Raw genomic sequence first — 20,084 nt, forward strand, 5'->3', positions numbered from 1 at the left:
AAACAAAACCCTCAATGGCTGATACTCCATCTGAAAATTCCTAATTCTCCCCCACTTGGGACACTTACCACCACCTACTAGTGGTGAAACCAAAACACCACTTAACCATCCCTACTAGGTATTACCATACTTAACCATGGAATGATTAACCCTGGAATGAATAACCTATGCAAAACAATCCTCCCTACACGGAACAATCGAACTTCAAGAGAAGCCTGAATCCCAGCTGAATGCTTCTGAATCTCCAAACCACAATTATTGACCCTGGAATGGTGATTCTCTATCCTAACTTCTCATCCTCAGTGCATCCTTGGATCCCAACCGTCTACAACCCTTTGATACTAAATTCCCCTGATCCTCTTATGCCCTAACATCTTATGCAGAAGTTAATGGAGACTTCTTAATATAATCATAAAAACATTGATATAAAAGGTAGAAACATACCAACAATTGCAGTCTGGTGTTGCCTTGGCCTCCTCTGTTGTAACCTGGGAAGCACATCCTTGAGCCCTCGAAGGCTCTGCTCTACCCTGACCCCCATCAGTAATCCTTAGTGTAGCCGGCGTTGGAGCCTTCATTGGCCTAGCAGTGAGCTGTAAACAGTTGGTCTTCACGTAACCAGCCTGATGGAAGCGGTAGCAAATCCTCGTATCCTGAACCGTGGCTGGCTAGCGGCAATCCCTCGCAAAGTTCCCCTCCTTTCCGCATTTATGTCACGCACTACCAAATTTTCAAACCCCTGAGTGACCCTTCCCACACTTGCCACAAGTATAGCCCTATTGTCCTCCTATCTTGGAATCGACGGTCTTACACCACTTTGGCACCGGCTGTAACTGTGTTAGGGCTTGTCTCTGCTCCCGTAACTGTAATTTGATCTCAATCTCATGCCGCCTAACATCCTCCTATAACTCCAACAATGTATCACAATGTTGGGTAGAAACAACCTAACGGATGTTAGTCTTGAGCATTCTTAGATAACGTGTCATCTGAGCCTGCTCGGAAGCAAAATACAGGAAGAACATCACCCTCTCCGTGAAGATACGGGTGATCTCTGTCACCGTCTCACCATCATGTCTCAACTCCAAGATCTCCGAAGCTAACCGCTCCTACTCAACATGTGGAATGTAGCGAGCGTGGAACAAATTACTGAACTTCTCCCAAGTAACTGCAGCTCTCTAATCATCAGTGTAAGACCCAATCATCAACCTCGACCAGTCCTTTGCCCCGGACCTTAGCAGGTTTAGGGCACATCTGACATTCTGGTCAGCAGGAGATACACACATGAAGGAACATCACTCTACATCGGACAACCACCTCTTGGATACAATCGGGTCCTGTGTCCCATCGAAAGTCAGGGGCTTCATGTTATCGAAGTCCCAGTACTGAAAAGCTCGACTAGCTCCTCTCCTTGCCGCTGTTATAGCTATTGTAGTTGTAGCGACAGCCATCTCAGTAATGGCTGCATAGCGCTGGTCAAAGTACTCAACCATTCTGGTCTTAATAGACCCAAACATCTCAGGCAGCTGTGCCCGGAATAATGCAGCAACTTCGTCATGCATGATTTCTCGAATCCTGGCATCCAACTCGTTTGATCTCATATGATCAACTACCCTCGGCACTTCCAGTCCCTCGTACCTGCCATCTTCTGATCTTGATCTGGATCCAGTTACAAAGTGTAACGCCCGTAGATCTAGGCTAGTCAATTTAGAGATAATAGGGGTTGAAAATGAATTTTTTTACAAAAGATTATTTAGAATAAATAGTCTTAACCAAGTTGTGGAATATGTCTCAAGGGTTCCATACATATAAAGAACTCCGAAATCCGAGTTATAACGAAGAAGTTATGGCTTGTCGAAATTTTACAACAAAACCGGCACGGCACCGGGAGACGTAAATAGTGAATTTTTGATAAAGTAATTTTTAGCCTTAAAAAAATAAATAAAATTTGTTGTATACGTTAAACCGAGAACATACAAAAAAAAACGCCCAAATCTGACTTCGTATGAGGAAGTTATGAATTTTCTAAGATTTGGCATAGCATTGCATGACCCGAAACTTGAATTTTAGTTTGAATGGTTTTTGGTATACACAACCAAAATGAGAGTTGAATATCACATTAATATCCTAATAGGAACTCAACGGTAAAAAGTCAGATGAAAACGGAGTCTATATGAAGGAGTTACGAATTTTTCGCGATCATTTAACAGCCTAATCTCCTCCTACTGTTAAATTTAACATCGGTCGAGAATTAGCCAACGGAGTATAAAAAAAGATTTAGATCGTATTTTTACCTACGCGTGGATATAAAGAACGTCAAAAACGGAGCTCGTATGCGAAAGTTATGAATTTTTGAAAATTGGCTGATTTCCACCCTGTGTGCGATGCCACGTGTCAGCACCAGGTTGTGCCTGGGTGTCTCCAGCTGGTCACGACGTGAATTTATGGTTCACAACATGAAATGACCCCCATTCAGAATATAAACAGAGACGATGGTCTGTCGAGTTATTCACACGTTTCAAGCCATCTCTCTCTCTCTCTCTATAACCTCTCTCTAGCCGCTAAAACCCCCTAAAGCCTTGGTAAACCCCCTAGCACCCGTAAGAAGCCCTGAGGCTCCCGAAGCTTTGAGAAAAAGAGTCTTTCGCCTTGTTAACACTGCTCCTGTGAAGCCCAGTTTTCGAAAAAACCCGCTGTAAGTGAGCTACGCCTACGCTATTTTTAATATAGCTTCTAATTAATTATAGTAACATTATTAGGACCATCAAATAATTATTTGGGTTATTATTATGAGTTATATAAGAGTGTTTCTTAATGCTTATATAATAGTAATAATACCTAGACTATCAATTAGTCGCGGTTAACGTTAGACTAAGCACTAGTGGTCTTGATACTAGGTTTTGTCCGAGTGAAACTGAAGTGTTGTCCGAGTGCCGACTCACAACCTTATCAAGTGATTGCATGGTCCCTTTAATCTTACATATATATATATATATATATATATATATATATATATATATATATATATATATATATATATATATATATGAAGTATTTAATATAAATTACGTGTTGTGAGTGCATGGTCCATATAATCTTACACATAGGTATGAAGTATTTTATACAAACTACGTGCTATGTGTGCATATTATCTGTATAATTGATATCGATGCTGGATGAGCGATTTTTTACAAGTTTTATATGATTTAAACTGTATATGTATTTATATCTACTTAATATGTTGGGTAAAACATGGGTAGATGAAATATGAGTTGGATGATGAGTTGAGAGGTGACATAGACCATGAGATAAGGGTGAGAGGTTAACAATGAGAGAAGCATTTTACCCAAATGATGGACCCATCATCTAGCAGAGTATGGATGACAACCACAGACTACTCTAGACAGTCCATTGGAACACTAGCAGGCTCGAAACCTGTAGGTTTTGTGAACAATGTGTTCACCCGATTTACTCTAAGACGTGGCAACTATGCGACGTAGTGCTTGTTGTATAAACCCTCGCGACTATGAGACTTAATACCTAAACCCTGACGACTATGCGATTTAGTGCCTGTTGAGTAAACCCTGGCCATGATGGATTTCTTACCGATTCCTTAGGATGATCCTTAGGAATGAATGAACGAGGAATAGCTAATTCTTAGGGTAGATCCTTAATAGTAAAGAAGATAATGGACATGGGTTACTGGGTTAAGTGTTTGATGATTAAACATATTAATTATACTATTGTGGGTTTTAAAAGCCTATGTACTCACCAGGTTTCCCAACCTAACACACTTAGTTTATTTATATCACATGTGTTAATATGAAGTCACATTACACTGAGAGATTAAGAAGATATAAATCACTAGTGAAAATAAATGTAAGTTTTGTTTATGCTTATGTTACTGTATTGACGATGACATCCCAAATGATTTAAAATGAATAAACATACTTTTCTTTGGAAATGCTTTGATAACGTATTTATCATGTTTTACCGGGAACAAATTCCGCAACATTTTTATTAAAAGAGCCACTCTGATTTTTATAAAGCATAAACAAAATCGGTCTTTTTGGTCATGAAAATGGGGATGTCACAGTTGGTATCAGAGCATTAGTTTAAGCGAACTACGAATAAAGATTTATTTCTAGACTTAAATTAGAATGCTAAGCGATCATCGTGAGGAGTGTGTCGAATATATTTTAGGTAGTACACCTGAATAGACACAAGCACTAGCTTATTTAGGGAAAATGCCTAACATGCTCTTATGTGCTAAATGATTTATGATATGCATTATATGATCAGATCTATGGTCTGTTACCGACCGGATCTGGAAACTTTATGTGTTCAGATTTCTAAACGTTTAATTACGGTATTAGAACTGGCATGTAATTTTTCAGAGTAATTAGGAAGATTACACGTCTAAATCTTCTCTATCTATATTCTCGTCTTGATACACTGAAGGCATTCTTTCATGAAAATAACATCATGATGAAGACTCATAGAGAAATGAGTAAATAGAGGAAATGAAAAGGATTATGATAGTGAATGGAACCTATCAGAAGATATCTTAAGAGTTGTATCTTGCCTTTAGAATATGTTATACAGTACGTTTAGAGGAGTACGGTACGTACGAAGTACACCTCCGTTTGGTGAGCTGATGGAACGGCGGGTGTAATTCCTGAAATTCTCCTATCATATGGAATTTCCACCACCAACCGAGTTGAAACAAAATTGATGATTGAGGATTCGCATGGAGGAAGTCCTAGTAGAGTCTAGGGAGAATTTTATTATTGTTTGGACACATTTTGTATGTGTTAAAATTGTTTTTGTGATAATAACTTGGAAGAATGCAAGACAATACTTGGGATGAGTATGATTAGGTGTGAATGGTAGTAGAGGCCTATACTACCAGAACCACAGGAATCACGCTTGGAATAGGGAAAATCACAAGGTTACGAAGAAGCTAGTAACTAATACCGTTTTATTCAAGTACGTCGTTACCATCGTTTCGATAATGACTAAGAAGATGATTTTTATTCCAACCCTAGTGTTCATATCAAATTGAGTCCGACTAAGATGAATATGTTATGTGGTTCTAAGAACCAATTTCGATGTAGCATCTGACTTAAGTCAGAAGATTGAAGTGAAAGATAATCGAAGCGATCAATAGAAGTATCGCGAATTGCTGTTAAAGTAAGAAGCTTGTAGTTAGAAATACTACATGTTAGAATGTGATTATATCACATTAGAACATGAAGGAAGGTGCAATCTATTCTAGAATTTGACTCTAAAAGACCTGAGTCTAAGCATTGCAACATACGATGAAACGTCATTAGAATGTGACACATCGGTTTATTGTGGAAATCAAAGGACTTATCTTAAGTGCATTAAGAAGAAGAAGGAGACTCCAGTAAGGATCGAGATTATGAATTGAAGGTCATGACTAAAGATCTAACATGAGACAGAGAGCGGGAGTGAGATCGAGCGCCGCCTGCAGTCAAGAAGTCAAAGAGTTAGATACGCATTCAAAGGGACATAGAAGTTACGATTATTACCTTGGATGAAGAGATCACATATGGAATCACTATACAGCCCTGTTTCGTTGATGATTCCGGGATATAATCATCTTAAGGTTAAGATAATTTTAACGCCCGTAGATCCAAGCTAGTCAATTTAGATATAATAGGGGTCGAAAATGACTTTTTGACAAAATATTATTTGGAATAAATAATATTAACCAAGTTGTAGCAAATGTCTCAAGGGTTTCAAACATATAAAGAACACCGAAATCTGAGTTATAATGAAAAAAGTTATGGCTCGTCGAAGTTTTATAGAAAAACTGGCACGGCACCTGGAGACGTAAATAGTAAATTTTTGATAAAGGAATTTTTAGCCTTAGAAATCTAAGCAAAAGTTTTAGTATACGTTACACCAAGAATATACAAAAAAGAACGCCCAAATCTAACTTCGTATGAGGAAGTTATTAATTTTCTAAGATTTGGCATAGTAGTGCACGACCCGAAACTTGAATTTTAGTTAGAGCAGTTTTTGGATTACACGACCTAAATGAGAGTCAAAAATATAATTAATAGGAACTAAACGATAAAAAGACAGACAAAAACAGGGTCTGCATGAAGGAGTTACAAAATTTTCACGGTCATTTAACAACCTAATCGCCTCCTATTGTTAAATTTAAGATTAGTCGAGAATTAGCCGATGGAGTCTAAATGAAAGTTGTAGATATTATTTTTACCTATGCGTGGATATAAAGAATGTCAAAAACGGAGTTCGTATGCAAACGTTATGAAAATTTTGAAAATCGGTTGATTTCCACCATGTGTGTGATGTCACGTGTCAGCACCAGGCTGTGTCTGGGTGTCTCCAGCTGGTCACGATGTAAATTTATGGTTCATGACATGAAATGACCCCCATTCAGCCTATAAATAGAGATGAAGGGTTATCGAGTTATTCACAGCTTTCAAGCCAACTCTCTCTCTCTCTCTCTCTCTAAAACATATCTCTAGCCTCTAAAACCCCCTAAAGCCTAGGTAAACCCCCTAGCACCCGAAGGAAGCCCTGAGGCTCCCGAATCCCCGAGAAAAAGAGTCTTTCGGCTCAGGAATGATGCTCCAGCGAAGCCCGGTTTTCGAGAAAACCCGCTGTAAGTGAGCTAGGCCTATGTTGTTTTTAATATAGCTTCTAATTAATTATAGTAACATTATTAGGAACTTAAAATAATTATTTGGGCTATTATTATGAGTTATATAAGAGTGTTTCTAAACGCTTATATAATAGTAGTAATAGCTATACTATCAATTAGTCGCGGTTAACATTAGACTAAACTCTAGTGGTATTGATACTAGGTTTTGTCCGAGGGAAATTGTAGTAACAATAATGAAGTGTTGTCTGAGTGCCAAGTCACCACCTTATCAAATGAATGCATGGCCCCTTTCATCTTACACATAGATATGAAGTATTTTAATATAAATTACGTGCTGTGAGTGCATGGTCCATTTCATCTTACACATACATATGAAGTTTTTATATAAACTACGTGTTATGTGTGTATATTATCTGTATAATTGCTATCTATGCTGGATGAACGAGTTTATACATGTTTTATATGATTTAAATTGTATATGTATTTATATCTACATAATATGTTGCGTAAAATATGGGTAGATGAAATATGAGTTGGATGATGAGCTGAGAGGTGACATAGACCATGAGATAAGGGTGAGAGGTGAACAATGAGAGAAGCCTTTTACCCAAATGATGGACCCGCCATATAGCAGAGTATGGATGACAACCACGTACTATTTTTGACAGTCTAGTGGAACACTAGTAGGTTCACAACCTGTAGGTGTTGTGAACGATGTGTTCACCCAGTGTACTCTAAGCCCTGGTGACTATGCGACGTAGTACCTGTTGTATAAACCCTGGCGACTATGAGACTTAGTGCCTAAACCCTAGCGACTATGCGACGTAGTGCATGTTGTATAAACCCTGGCGACTATGAGACTTAGTTCCAAAACCCTAGCGACTTTGAGACTTAGTGCCTGTTGAGTAAACCCTGGCTACGATGTATTTCACGCCGATTCCTTAGGATGATACTTAGGAATGAATGAACGAGGAATAGCTAATTCTTAGGGTAGATCCTTAAAAGTAAAGAAGATAATGGGGATGGGTAATTGGGTTAATTGTTTGATGATTAAACATAATAATTATATTGTTGTGGGTTGAAAACTCTATGTACTCACCAAGTTTCCAAACCCGAGCCACTCAGTTTATTTATATCACAGGTGTTGATATGAAGTCACATTACACTGAGAGATTAAGGATATATACATCACTAGTGATGATGAATGTAAGTTCTGTTTATGCTTATGTTACTGTATTAATGATGACATTCCAAATGTTTTAAAATGAATAAACATACTTTTCTTAGGAAATGCTTTGATAACGTATTTATCATGTTTTACTGGGATCAAATTCCGCAACATTTTTATTAAAAGAGGTACTCTGATTTTTATAAAACATAAACAAAATCGGTCTTTTTTGTCCGTGAAAATGGGGATGTCACACAAAGCATCTCATAACCACCATACTAAAAAGTACACCAAGAAGATATGAGATAATCCGCATAAATAATGGGGAACCAGCTCCCAACTAAACCCTAGGGGTTGTGACTTCTTTGCTATGCGTATGGGTCCTGTGCTTTCAGTAGGACGGGCCCATACTACCTTTCACACATACCCATATTTGTCTCAAGTATCATTACAATGCCCTAACATTATACACAAACATGTCGAGCACTCAATCCTCACTCCTTGAGGAATGTTAAATATCTCATAACTGGCCTACCAGCCTCACACGACCCACCCACGAAACTTCATCCAACCCTGCAGCACTAGTGTATGCTAACCATACATAATGTTGGACCCTATAGACATTCGAATACATGATCCTTCCCTAAGCCCTTCATCAAACAAGAATAGGAAATAAGACCAAACCAAACATTCTCACGCTATAAGATCTTAATTATGTACTGTCGTGATGCATACACTACGCTATCAGGCATCATATAATCAGGCAATTCTATCATGAAATTCCTGAAAATCCCTAGCCTAGTACTAGCATGATGTTCTAACATATCATAAAATCAAATAATCCTTAAGGTATTTTGGGGTTTACTTACTGGCTCTGACTGATTGTACACTTACATCCTCCATTAGTATTTTAAAAAACATTAAAAATAGTTTTAAATTCTTGTCCTTAGTTTGAGACTGGAGACATGGGAGTGTTTCCTTCAAATCACTCAAACCAATTTAAAACTTTTTAAGACATTCAAAAACCAATAGTTATTACAAAGTTTTTTTCAAATTGATTTCTTGTCAGAGTATCCCAGAATCAAATCATAAAAATATAAGGAGGTGCACGATCAAGCCATCGCCTTCCCGCGATCATCAGAAGTACCTAAAACAAAATCAACAACTGTAAGTCCGAATCCTAGTGAGTTTCCCCAAAATACCAACTGTGACATACCTATTTTCACGGCCATAAAAGACTGATTTGTTTATGCTTTATTTTAAAAACCAGAGTATCTCTTAAAGCAGTATGTTGTGGAATGTGTTCCCAGAAAAACATGATAAATATGTTATCATAGCATTTCCAAAGAAATTTAATTTGTTTATATTAAAACTTTGGGATGTCATTGTCAATACAGAAACATATGCATAAACAGATCCTACATTCATTTACACTAGTGATTTACATCTCGTTTAATCTCTCAATGTAATGTAGCTTCGTATCGACACCTAGTGGGTCAGGTTGGGAAACCTGGTGAGTACATGTAACGCCTGTGTTTCTAGGCTAGGCATTAATGATGATGTAATAGTCTAGGTTAACCTTTGTAACTTGTTATGAAATAATAAAGATGTATTATTTTAGTATTATGTGATTATACTTAATTAATATTATTTAATAAATTAAGGATAAAAATAAGCGTCGAAAATAAATATTAGATAAACCTGACGTGTATGAAGGTAGTTGTAGAGGTTGAAACAAGGATTCCGGAGATATAAATAATACTGAAATCCGAGTTATAACGAAGAAGTTATGACATGTCGAAGTATCACGACAAAACGGACATAACGTTGTGTGACGTAAAAAGTGAATTTACGAGAAAGTGCTTTTTTAGTCTTAGCAACCTAATTGAAAGTTGTATTATACGTTAAACCGAGAGCATGCATAAAAAGAATGTCCATATATGACTTTGTATGATGAAGTTATAAATTTTCTAAGATTTGGCATAGAAGTATGCAGCCCGAAACTCAAATTTTAGATCAAGGGATTTTAGGCTGACACAGCCTAAACAAAAATTCAAGATCTTGTCAATTGTAGTTTAACAATAAAAAGACAAATGAAAACAGACGTTGGATGAAGAAGTTATGAATTTTTAACGGACTTTTCCTGTCCCGGCCTGTTAAAATATAACTTTAAAAATACATTCAGAATTAGCCGATGGAGTAAAAATGAAAGTTGTAGAGCATAATTTCACCTACAAGTGGATATAAAGAACGTCAAAAATGGAGCACGTATGCAAAAGCTATGAATTATTGAAGTTCAGATGCAAACTTTGTAACATCCGGATTTTACCAGGTATAATGTAAGTTTAATTGTGTTATATTGTGAGAGGGACTCGGCGAGTCGGGGCTCAGACTCGCCGAGTAGGGACGCGGGATTGATCGAGGGTGCACACTTGGACTCGGCGAGTCCAGGGTATGGACTCGGCGAGTCTGCGCTGTGTTATGAAACCCTAAATCTCCGGGTTTGTGGCCTATTTAAGGGGCCTTATGGCCGTCATTTGTGCTCACCCAACCCCCAGAGAGTGTCCCTAGAGTTCTTGAGCGTTTTGTGAAGGAAATAGAGCCAATCTTGATCTTGTGTGTGTTGTTTAGCAAGAAGAAGGAGGCCCTAGGCAAGAGGAAGCAAAGGAGGTTGCTATTTCGTGGATTAGAGCTTGGATCATCACTCTAGAGGTATTATTTTCGGACCATTTTCTGTTTGGTGAAACTTGATGCAAGTTAGGGCTTAATATGATCATTTATGGGGTGATTTGGTGCCCTTTGGTTCCCTCTTTGAGTTGAGACCATGGATCTAGATCCATAGAGGTCCAGAGGGCCTCACTCATCAAGCTTTATGGGTAGAAATGGAGTCCTTGGCCTCGTGTTGAAGTAGTAGAGTCAAAAACATCATTTGCGATCATGTAGAGGTTATTTATGCATCAAGATTGTGACTTTACGTGCTAAATAAGCATGGGGGGACTGGATCTATGGTTTAGTGGACTGGATCTGGCCTATAGAGGAAGATTGAGTCAGTGCATGGCACGGACTCGCCGAGTCCGAAGAACAGACTCGGCGAGTAGCTTGAATGTTGTGCGACCACTCAGCGAGTGGCCTCGCCGAGTTGGGATGAGTGAACTCAGTGGGTCAAGGGGAAGTCAGGATGGACAGGTGGACCGAGTCAAACCGGACTCGCCGAGTTGTTCTTGAGACTCGGCGAGTTGAGTCGTGGTGGCCCCACAACTCGTGCCAGGTGGAGACTCGTCGAGTTGGGAGGGGATGCTCGACGTGTCAAGAGAGGATTCCAGAGAAATTGGTGAATGCGCTCAGACTCGCCGAGTCGCTATAGTGACTCGCCGAGTCCGGTCAAGTTGACCGTTGACCAGCGTTGACCTAGATTGTCCTGTTATGGTATGGTCAACCCTAGTTGGGAAAGTGTTAATTAGAGATATATTGTGCTATAGGGGGACTTCAGCTCGGCAGATCGAGTGTTTAGCGATTTCAGGGTTACGGTTTACCGAGACACACGAGGTGAGTCTTCTCACTATACTTACCTTGAGTAGGTAACCAGAGTTATGTGATAGAGTATTTGTATGCTATGTATGTTATGTGTTGTACTGCATTACTTTTATGTGTTTGATGCTATGCATGTTTACAGAGTTAGAACCGGAAGGTTCACAGAGTTAGAACCTGAGGGTTCACAGAGTTTGGGTGCACGGACCCACAGAGTTATAGCCTCGAGTGGCTAATATGTGTTATATGCAGTATTTTGGGAAACTCACTAAGCCTTGTGCTTACAGTGTTGATGCTATTTGTTTCAGGTGCTAGTGACGACCGTGGGAAGGCGCCGGCTTGATCCGTACACACACGTTTGGAGCTTGACATTTTGATCTTGGGATTTTGTACTATCTTGTTGAACAATTAAAAAGGGGTTGTTTCTATGAATATTGATGGAATTATGTTTTATAAAAATCAAAAATTTTGTTTGAAAAATTAGTGTTACAAACTTCGAGGTTGGAAGAACGCCCAGCGTACCAAGTGGTACGCTTAGCATATAAGTATGTACACCCAACGTACGAGATATGCACGACCAGCGTACTTTTGTTCACAGTCCATAATTGGCCACATAGCCTACTCCATTGCATGGTGGACACGTGTGCATAGCCTTGATGCGTCCGAGACAATCCCTAAGTACGCCCAGTGTACTAGTTAAAGTAGCAGTACGCCCCGCGTACCATAGAGTTATCCCCAACATAACTCGAGTGTCCAGTCACTATAAATAGCACCCGAAGCCATCCGATTTTTGTTTACCAATTTTCATCCTCTCACTCTATACTTTCTTCTATATTGCAAAAAACTACCCCTAAACCTAAATTACTATCCTAGCATATTATTTTTCGAGTCGAAACTTTGTCCATGTGAACCCCAGTTTTTGAGAAAACATTCCAGTTTTATTGGAAAATATTATTTTAATAGACGAAGTGCTGCCTAGTTATCGTCAAGTCAAGTGAGTGTGTGGTCACTTTCATCTTACATATAGATATGAAGTATTTTGTATAAAATATGTGCTATGTGTATAAATATGTTGGGTATAACATCGGTAGATAAAATAGTTGATGTGTGTTGATGAGAGGCCTCGTTGTTGTTGTTGTTCCAGTCATATAGCGGAGTATAGATAATGATCACGGACTAATCTAAATAGTCCCGTGGAACACCAACAGGCTCGCAACCTGTAGCTGTTTTTGAACTTAGTGTTCACCGGCTATACTCCATCCCCCCATGGTTGCCTTATTTGACATGTATTGCTGAGGAATCCCCTAAGCAGTGCTGTCGCCCCGATGATGATTCTTAGACTAGGTCCCTTGTGATAGGTGTTTAGGGATGTAAAGTGATGATAACGGTAATGGGCAATCATGGATATTGTTACTTGATGAAGTCAATAAATTTATTGTTGGTTGATGTAACTAATAAATTTATTTATTGTGGGTTGAAAACCCTATATGCTCACCAGGCTCCCAAGCCTGACCCACTCAACTTTTTATATTACAGGTAGTGGACCCAGAGCAAAGTTGGATGATGAAGAGGGATTTTTCGATTATAGGTTGTTGAATGTAAATATCTTTTCTAAGGTCTATAATATATTGTTTATGCTTTTGGTCTATATCGATGTGGACATTCCGAGTTTTGTAATGAAATGAAAAATACATTTCCTTAAGAAATGCTTTGATAAATTTATAGCATATTTTGTTTTGGGACAAATTCCGCATTTTTCATCGGAGAGATTACACAGATTTTATTTTAAAAGCATAAACTAAATCGGTCTTTTCTGTAACACTGAAATTTTCAAAATAAAATTTTCATTTAAAATAGTTTATCTCTTTAACACTTTTCATAAAAATCTCCTTTTTGTTTTAATTACAATACATGACTCTTTTGTTCAATCACTTAATAACCAAGATCCTCAAAACAAACTTTTCCTCTGGTGTGTACAATCGAGCTGGTGCCGTCCCGTGATCTTGAGAAAAACATGAAACACATAACACAAAACACTATAAGCACGAAGCTTAGCGAGTTCCCCAAAACACCACACATATCACATACTAGCCACTCAAGGCTATAACTCTGCAGGCCCTTGGGCCCTAACTTTGTGGACCCTCTGGTCATAGCTTTGTGAACCTCCCAGTTCTAACTCTGATATACTCTGGTATACACACGTCATAAATCACATAGAAATAATGCAGTGTAACACATCACATAAATAGCATACAATAACTCTGTCACATAACTCTAATTACCTACTCAAGGTAAAGTATAGTGAGAAGACACACCTCGGATTTCTCGGTAAATCTCTGACTATGGTCTAGCCTCCGCCTGATCACATAAGGTAAATACTCTCATAAATATAACTCTCGAGACTAGAGTCAACTCTCTCTTGGCATCCTCAGAAAGGTAAAAGACCATTTTACCCCTCTCTTGGCTCAACGGCCCCATTGTTGATCAATACCTAAAAGTCAACAAAAGTCAATGGTCAAACTTTGACCCAACTCGTCGAGTGTACTTGGGCAACTCGGCGACTCTACACATGTCCACTAACTCCCTAGTCTCGTTTGGCATGTCGAGTCCCTCCCCTTGCTTGATGAGTCACACCTGGCATGAATCGCGGGGCTACCCCGACTCAACTCACCGAGTCTCAAGATCCACTCGGTGAGTTCCGTCTTGAACTCCAGTCCTCTAATCCCTTTCTGACTTACTGAGTTATTCCCCCAACACAGCGTGTCTACTCGCTGAGTGATTTACAGTAAACCCTAATCCTACTTGCCGAGTCTGCCCTTGGACTCGGTGAGTTCATGCCATGCACAAACTCAATTGACCTCCTGAGGTCAGATCTGTTCATTTGGTCCATAGATCTGACCTTCCCAAGCATGATAATCACGTGAAGTTCAGACCTTGACACTCATATAGCATCTAGATGGTCTTACTTGGTGATTTAGCCCCAAAAATAACTTCCTAAGTTCATGGCTCCCAAAATAACCCATAAAGCTCCAAGGGTTAAGGTCTTTGGACCTCTTTGAGTCCAGATCCAAAGCATAAACTCAAGAAGGGACCAATTACTCCACATATTCATTCTCTAAATGGGTTAGAAAACCCTAACTCTAAGGATCAACACCAAATCTGAAGAAGGTCCAAATAAATACCTCAAGATGAAGTCTCTGAACTCTGAAATCACCTAAATCGCTCCTCCTTCAGTCTCCTCTTGCGTTGGTCACCTCCTTCTTGCAATCACACCAACAAAACGATCAAAAGTGGCCTCTCCTTCCTCACAAACGCTCTAGATCTCTTAGGGTTTCTCTCTGAAGTTTGGTAGCCGCAACTGACGACCATAAGGGCCTTTAAATAGGTCTCAAACCCGGGAAATTAGGGTTTCATTAAACAGCATGGACTCGCCGAGTCCACTCATGGACTCGTCGAGTCCAATCATGAACTCGGATAAGAATCCGCGACCCTACTCGGCGAGTCTAAGCACCAACTCGCCGAGTCCCTCCACAAACTCCAAAATAAATGAATCAAATAATATACCTCGAAGTCTTACTCTGCAAACAACTTTGGATGCTGCTCACGCATCACTCTCTGTGGCTCCTAAGTCAACTCTGACCCTTTTCGATGCTGCCACTGGACCTGCACCAAAGGCACTTCCTTGTTGGGCAGAACCTTGATCTTCCGATCCCTAATCGCCACTGGTCTCTCAACATAGTTTAGGCTTGCATCCACTAGAATATCCTCTAATAGTACCACTGCCGACTCGTCGGCAATTCAGTTTCTCAGCTCCGACACGTGGAAGGTGTCATGTATCTGACCCAACTCTGCAGGTAGCTCCAAACGGTAGGCTACCCTGCCTACTCTTGCAATCACCCCGAAAGGTCCAATACGTTAGGGCCCCAGCTTGCCTCTCTTCCTGAATCGGATCACTCCTTTCTAAGGAGAGACCTTCAGGAGCACGAAATTGCCGACCTAAAATTCGGGCTCGGACCGGTGCCTGCCCGCATGGCGACTCTGAGCGGTCAACTGATGGGTTTTGAGCATTCTAACACTTCCTAAGTGTACATGCAACCCTAATAAACTTGGATCTATGTTTGTCTAATTATCATGCAAAGTTGAATTCCAAGGTTATATTCCTATCTAGCATACATGGGGAACAATTTTAACTTAAAGTATAGATAGAATAACTTGCCTTGTTGTTGTTTGTGTTCCTTGAAACCTTGTGAGCCTAGTACCCCAAGTGTGATGCCTTGAATGCTTCACACAACACCAAATGCTCTTGGAAGAACTTATGAGAGAACACACACTTCTCAAAATCGGCCAAGCCCTCTTGTTTCTTAGTGTAACCGATTTTAGGTGGAGAACATGTTACTTATATAGTGTTGACACATCTAGGGTTAAACCCTAATGTGTCATGACTCTTCATTTCCATGACCCATGGGTTTGTAACTCCCATGGAGCATCCATGGAGCATCCTATGGGTGGAACCCAACTTGATAGTCCATGGAGCCTTTTAGCCCACTATACAAGATATGGATGATTTACATAATCAACCCATATATTTAATTAGTTATCTTTTGATCACTTAATTAATTCTAAATTAATTCTTGATCAAACTAATCAAATAATATTATTAATATATTAGAACTTATAATATATTAATAATCTCTAAGTGTTATTTCTCTCATTTAGTCTATCCAATTGCATGGTGCCATGCAACCCAAATGGACCATTCCGGGTCGGGTCAAGTACATACCAGAAATAGTTATGGACTTAGACACCTTATCCAACATCAACAACCTCTATCTGACCTGTTGAATCTGCTCGGTCATTTGAAGCGCAATCTATGTACTACCCATCACACGTTGCCCTACCTCTCCTTAGCAATTGGGGGTCTGACACCTCCTCCCATACAACAGCTCAAAGGGTGGCATACTGATGCTCGAATGATGGTTGTTGCTATAGGAAAACTCATAGAACCTCAACCCCATAGTTGAACTTCCATGGTTACCCATGACATGATTCAGAATGTCTCACTAACTTCCTTCTTGTGTCAACTATCTCGGCCCAGTGACACACAAGTCACAAAATTCTCTTTACCTTATACGAAAACTACAATCCAACCGAAGATCGATTCAACCACGACCTCTGATGTCTGCTGCACATATCTCATGTGCATCTCGCGGTATCTCCCGTACCCAATTACTGACCTATACAGGTTTTAGACATCGAACGACAACAATACCCTCATCCAAGAATTCACCTAAGAATTCCATAATTTCGTCTCGTTTACCCATGCACCATCAATGCCAAACTCAACTTGAGAGTTTGGTCCGACCCAAAGTTGGAACCTCGCTACCCAATAAGATACTCTTCTCATGACTCGGCCTGCGCCCCGTGCAATACCACTTTTCCAACTTCCTCATGTTGCTACAATCACAACTCAAAACAACATATAATGATTCCTGACAGAGACGGAGACCCCAGTCTCACCCCTGGTTCAACCACCAGGCTCCAAAAACACAATACTAGGGCTACTCAAGCCTAAAACTTTTCTTCATCATACACTGATCGGAGAACTCCCCATCATCACACTCTCTTTCCGTCTAGTGAGTACTATGGCTCCCCGCAACATCACGACAACCTCTAACTAGTGAGTACTACGGCTCCCCGTAGCACTACAACACCAACTGACTAGTAAGTACTACGACTCCCCATAGCACCACAACACTAACTGACTAGTGAGTACTACGGCTCCCCACAGCACCACGACCCCCTCTCTCTGACTTGTGAGTACTACGAATTCCCGTAGCATCACAACATCCTTTGACTAGTGAATACTACGGCTCCCCATAGCTTCACCCCATACTCTCATTCTCATCACAATGCCACACTACATCCACTAACCCATGCTTCGTAGACTATCATAGATAGCTACACACCCTTGTCCCACATGTGCATCACAGACTCTGGCAGTAACCGCTATAACAAAATACCTACCTCTGCGGAGATCCACTTTCTTAATTAATCCCTCTTGATGCTAATACCTTAAGGGATCCTACTGGAACTGTAGATACATGATACACCACTAGTCGTTTCAAACTCAAGATTCCAAATAACTCCGAAATCAGAACATTATACCCAGGTATTACGGAACACCATTACAGAACATCACAACGTCCTGCCTCAACCACTGATATCCTACTCCTAGCACCATACAGATACAAGAATACATTTCCTCTGAACCCCATAAATAATTCTTCATTTACCTAAGGTACAACTTCATTGTATCCGAACACTCAACTGGAATACACATAAAACGCTAATGTTTCAGAATACCCTGATGATCCTCCGAAACCCTTTCCCCTACCGCTCAAAATCCAAGCAAAAATACACATACCGATCTGGGAGTTGGCTGCTTGATAATCTTCTATCCATACTACAACCCAGAAGTCCTCAACTAGCCATACCATCATTACGAGCCTACCACTCGAAACAGCCCCGACCAACACCAGATTCCTGACCATCGGCCACCTGTCGTGGAGACACTCATCCTTTCTCAGACACGCACCACATGAATTATCACGCTCTGTACCTCTCCTTGATCACCAATGACCCTGGTCTCATGAATTCGAGCCGCAGGTCTCTGTATCCAACCTCTAACTACTCTTGCACAAATCTATGGTTTCCCTAATAAAATACCCGGTTCTCCCCTACTTGCGGTTCGAACCATCACCAATTGACGTATCAACAATCTACCCCACAGACGGTTTCCGTCAAAAACATCGCATCTACGCTTGGAAGGTGCCACACAACGCCCAATGATCTCCCCACTAGGGATCAAGAAACCTCAAATACCCTAAATCCCCGATGAATTCCTCAGGAATTTCCCATCACGACTGCCCCTTGCCATCCGGAGCCTCATACCATCCCAATACCGAACATCCCAACTCTCCAGTACTATCACCAACTCTTAGACTGAACAACAAATCATCATACTCCTCACCCTCGACTTCTCAACCCCCATTCCAACGTGTGAATCATCACGAGAATAGGGACTCCACTACCATACTCAATACCCATCATAGATAGAATAGCCACCGCTCTGATATACTCGTCTGGATTACCCGCTGATGCTGCTACCACACGCCCTATTATACCCAATTAGGGTGTAATGTGGTCCTCGATCATCTCAGTCCCCACTGACTACCTGCTCATGGTAGATCATTTCCTCGCGGCAGACCTGCTGCCGGCTATGCTGGTGGAAAAATCGACATCAATGTCAACCCGAAGGGTTTACTCCTAAACCTAGAACTGAAATCTCACGTTTCTCTTGTTTCCCACAAGAAACATAAATAGCACCCACCAGGTCACAGAAGGTGACATCTCTTCCATCGTCTAATTGCTCACTCAAACCGCAATCCCCCATAAATGTCTTCTCTACTAATCCCTGAGTCTTGCGACTACATCTGACATCTTACCAATAATACTATGAAATGCTCTCGAACTCCCTCTCAAGGGATGCCTCTTCGGACTAATCATGGCCCATAGGCCTAAAACTCCATCGCGTCCAAACTCCACCAATCAATCCTGACCGGACAACAGGAGAATCGCAAGCATCATTTGCTAAGAACCATGGTACTCATCCCATGAAATCTCTCTTCAATCGGCTACAATATGTGGTACTCGAACTATAACATCACCCCCTTAATCTGCTAAGATGCATGGTACTCGAACCATGGCATCACTTCCCAATCTGCTCCGATGTATGGTACTCGAACCATAACATCACTCCTCAATCTGATCCAATGTATGTTACTCGAACCATAACATCACTCCTAAATCTGCTCCGATGTATGGTACTTGAACCATAACATCACTCCTCAATCTACTCCAATGTATGGTACTCGAACCATAACATCACTCCTCAATCTACTCCAATGTATGGTACTCGAACCATAACATCACTCCTCAATCTTCTCCGATGTATGGTACTCGAACCATAACATCACTCCTCAGTCTGCTCCTTAGAACCTTCAGAATACTCCCTGTATTGAGTATAGGTCCTCTACTTTCGGTAGTACGAGCCCATACTACCTGCCACATCTACCCATACTTTCCACACAGACCATCCCAGAGCTCTTAAGTAGCTGCTCAACCTTCCCTTTACCAATTTCGTCACACGTGCTTGCTCCTCAGCGAAATGCTCTACTCCGTCAGCGTACTTATTTGGCCAAGGTTACTCCTTAGGCTCTTCCTTGGTCCTCCCACTTCTCCGCCATCAGCTGTTGAAGAGCTCCTAATGATGCCAACCATCTACCTCCTAAATATCGTCATATTCACTCGGTAGCTGACTCCCATCATCAAGAGTTCCACAAAGCACGAAGCAAGCAGCATTCGGTCATCGAAGAATACATCGAACTCACTCTGGGTGATAGCTCCGCTTGCTCTGCTCATTCTCTAAAGTACCACCGAACTCTGCAACTCTACCCCTTGCGGGTTCTAACTATTCTCTCGATAAGCACCACAATACTCATCTAGGAGTCTCTCCTAGATTACTCCTCTACTCAAATCACCAAGAAGGATTCTAACTGAATACTCTCACTCATACTCAAAAGTGCGTCACATATAACAGCAACTCCTAGGATAAGGCATCACAAATCAGGCCACTCTAGTCCTAAGATATGAAATACCTAGTCTGTCTCT

The sequence above is a fragment of the Lactuca saligna genome, chromosome 7, assembly GCF_052625555.1.
Source record: "Lactuca saligna cultivar CGN05327 chromosome 7, ASM5262555v1, whole genome shotgun sequence".
Lineage (NCBI taxonomy): Eukaryota > Viridiplantae > Streptophyta > Magnoliopsida > Asterales > Asteraceae > Lactuca > Lactuca saligna.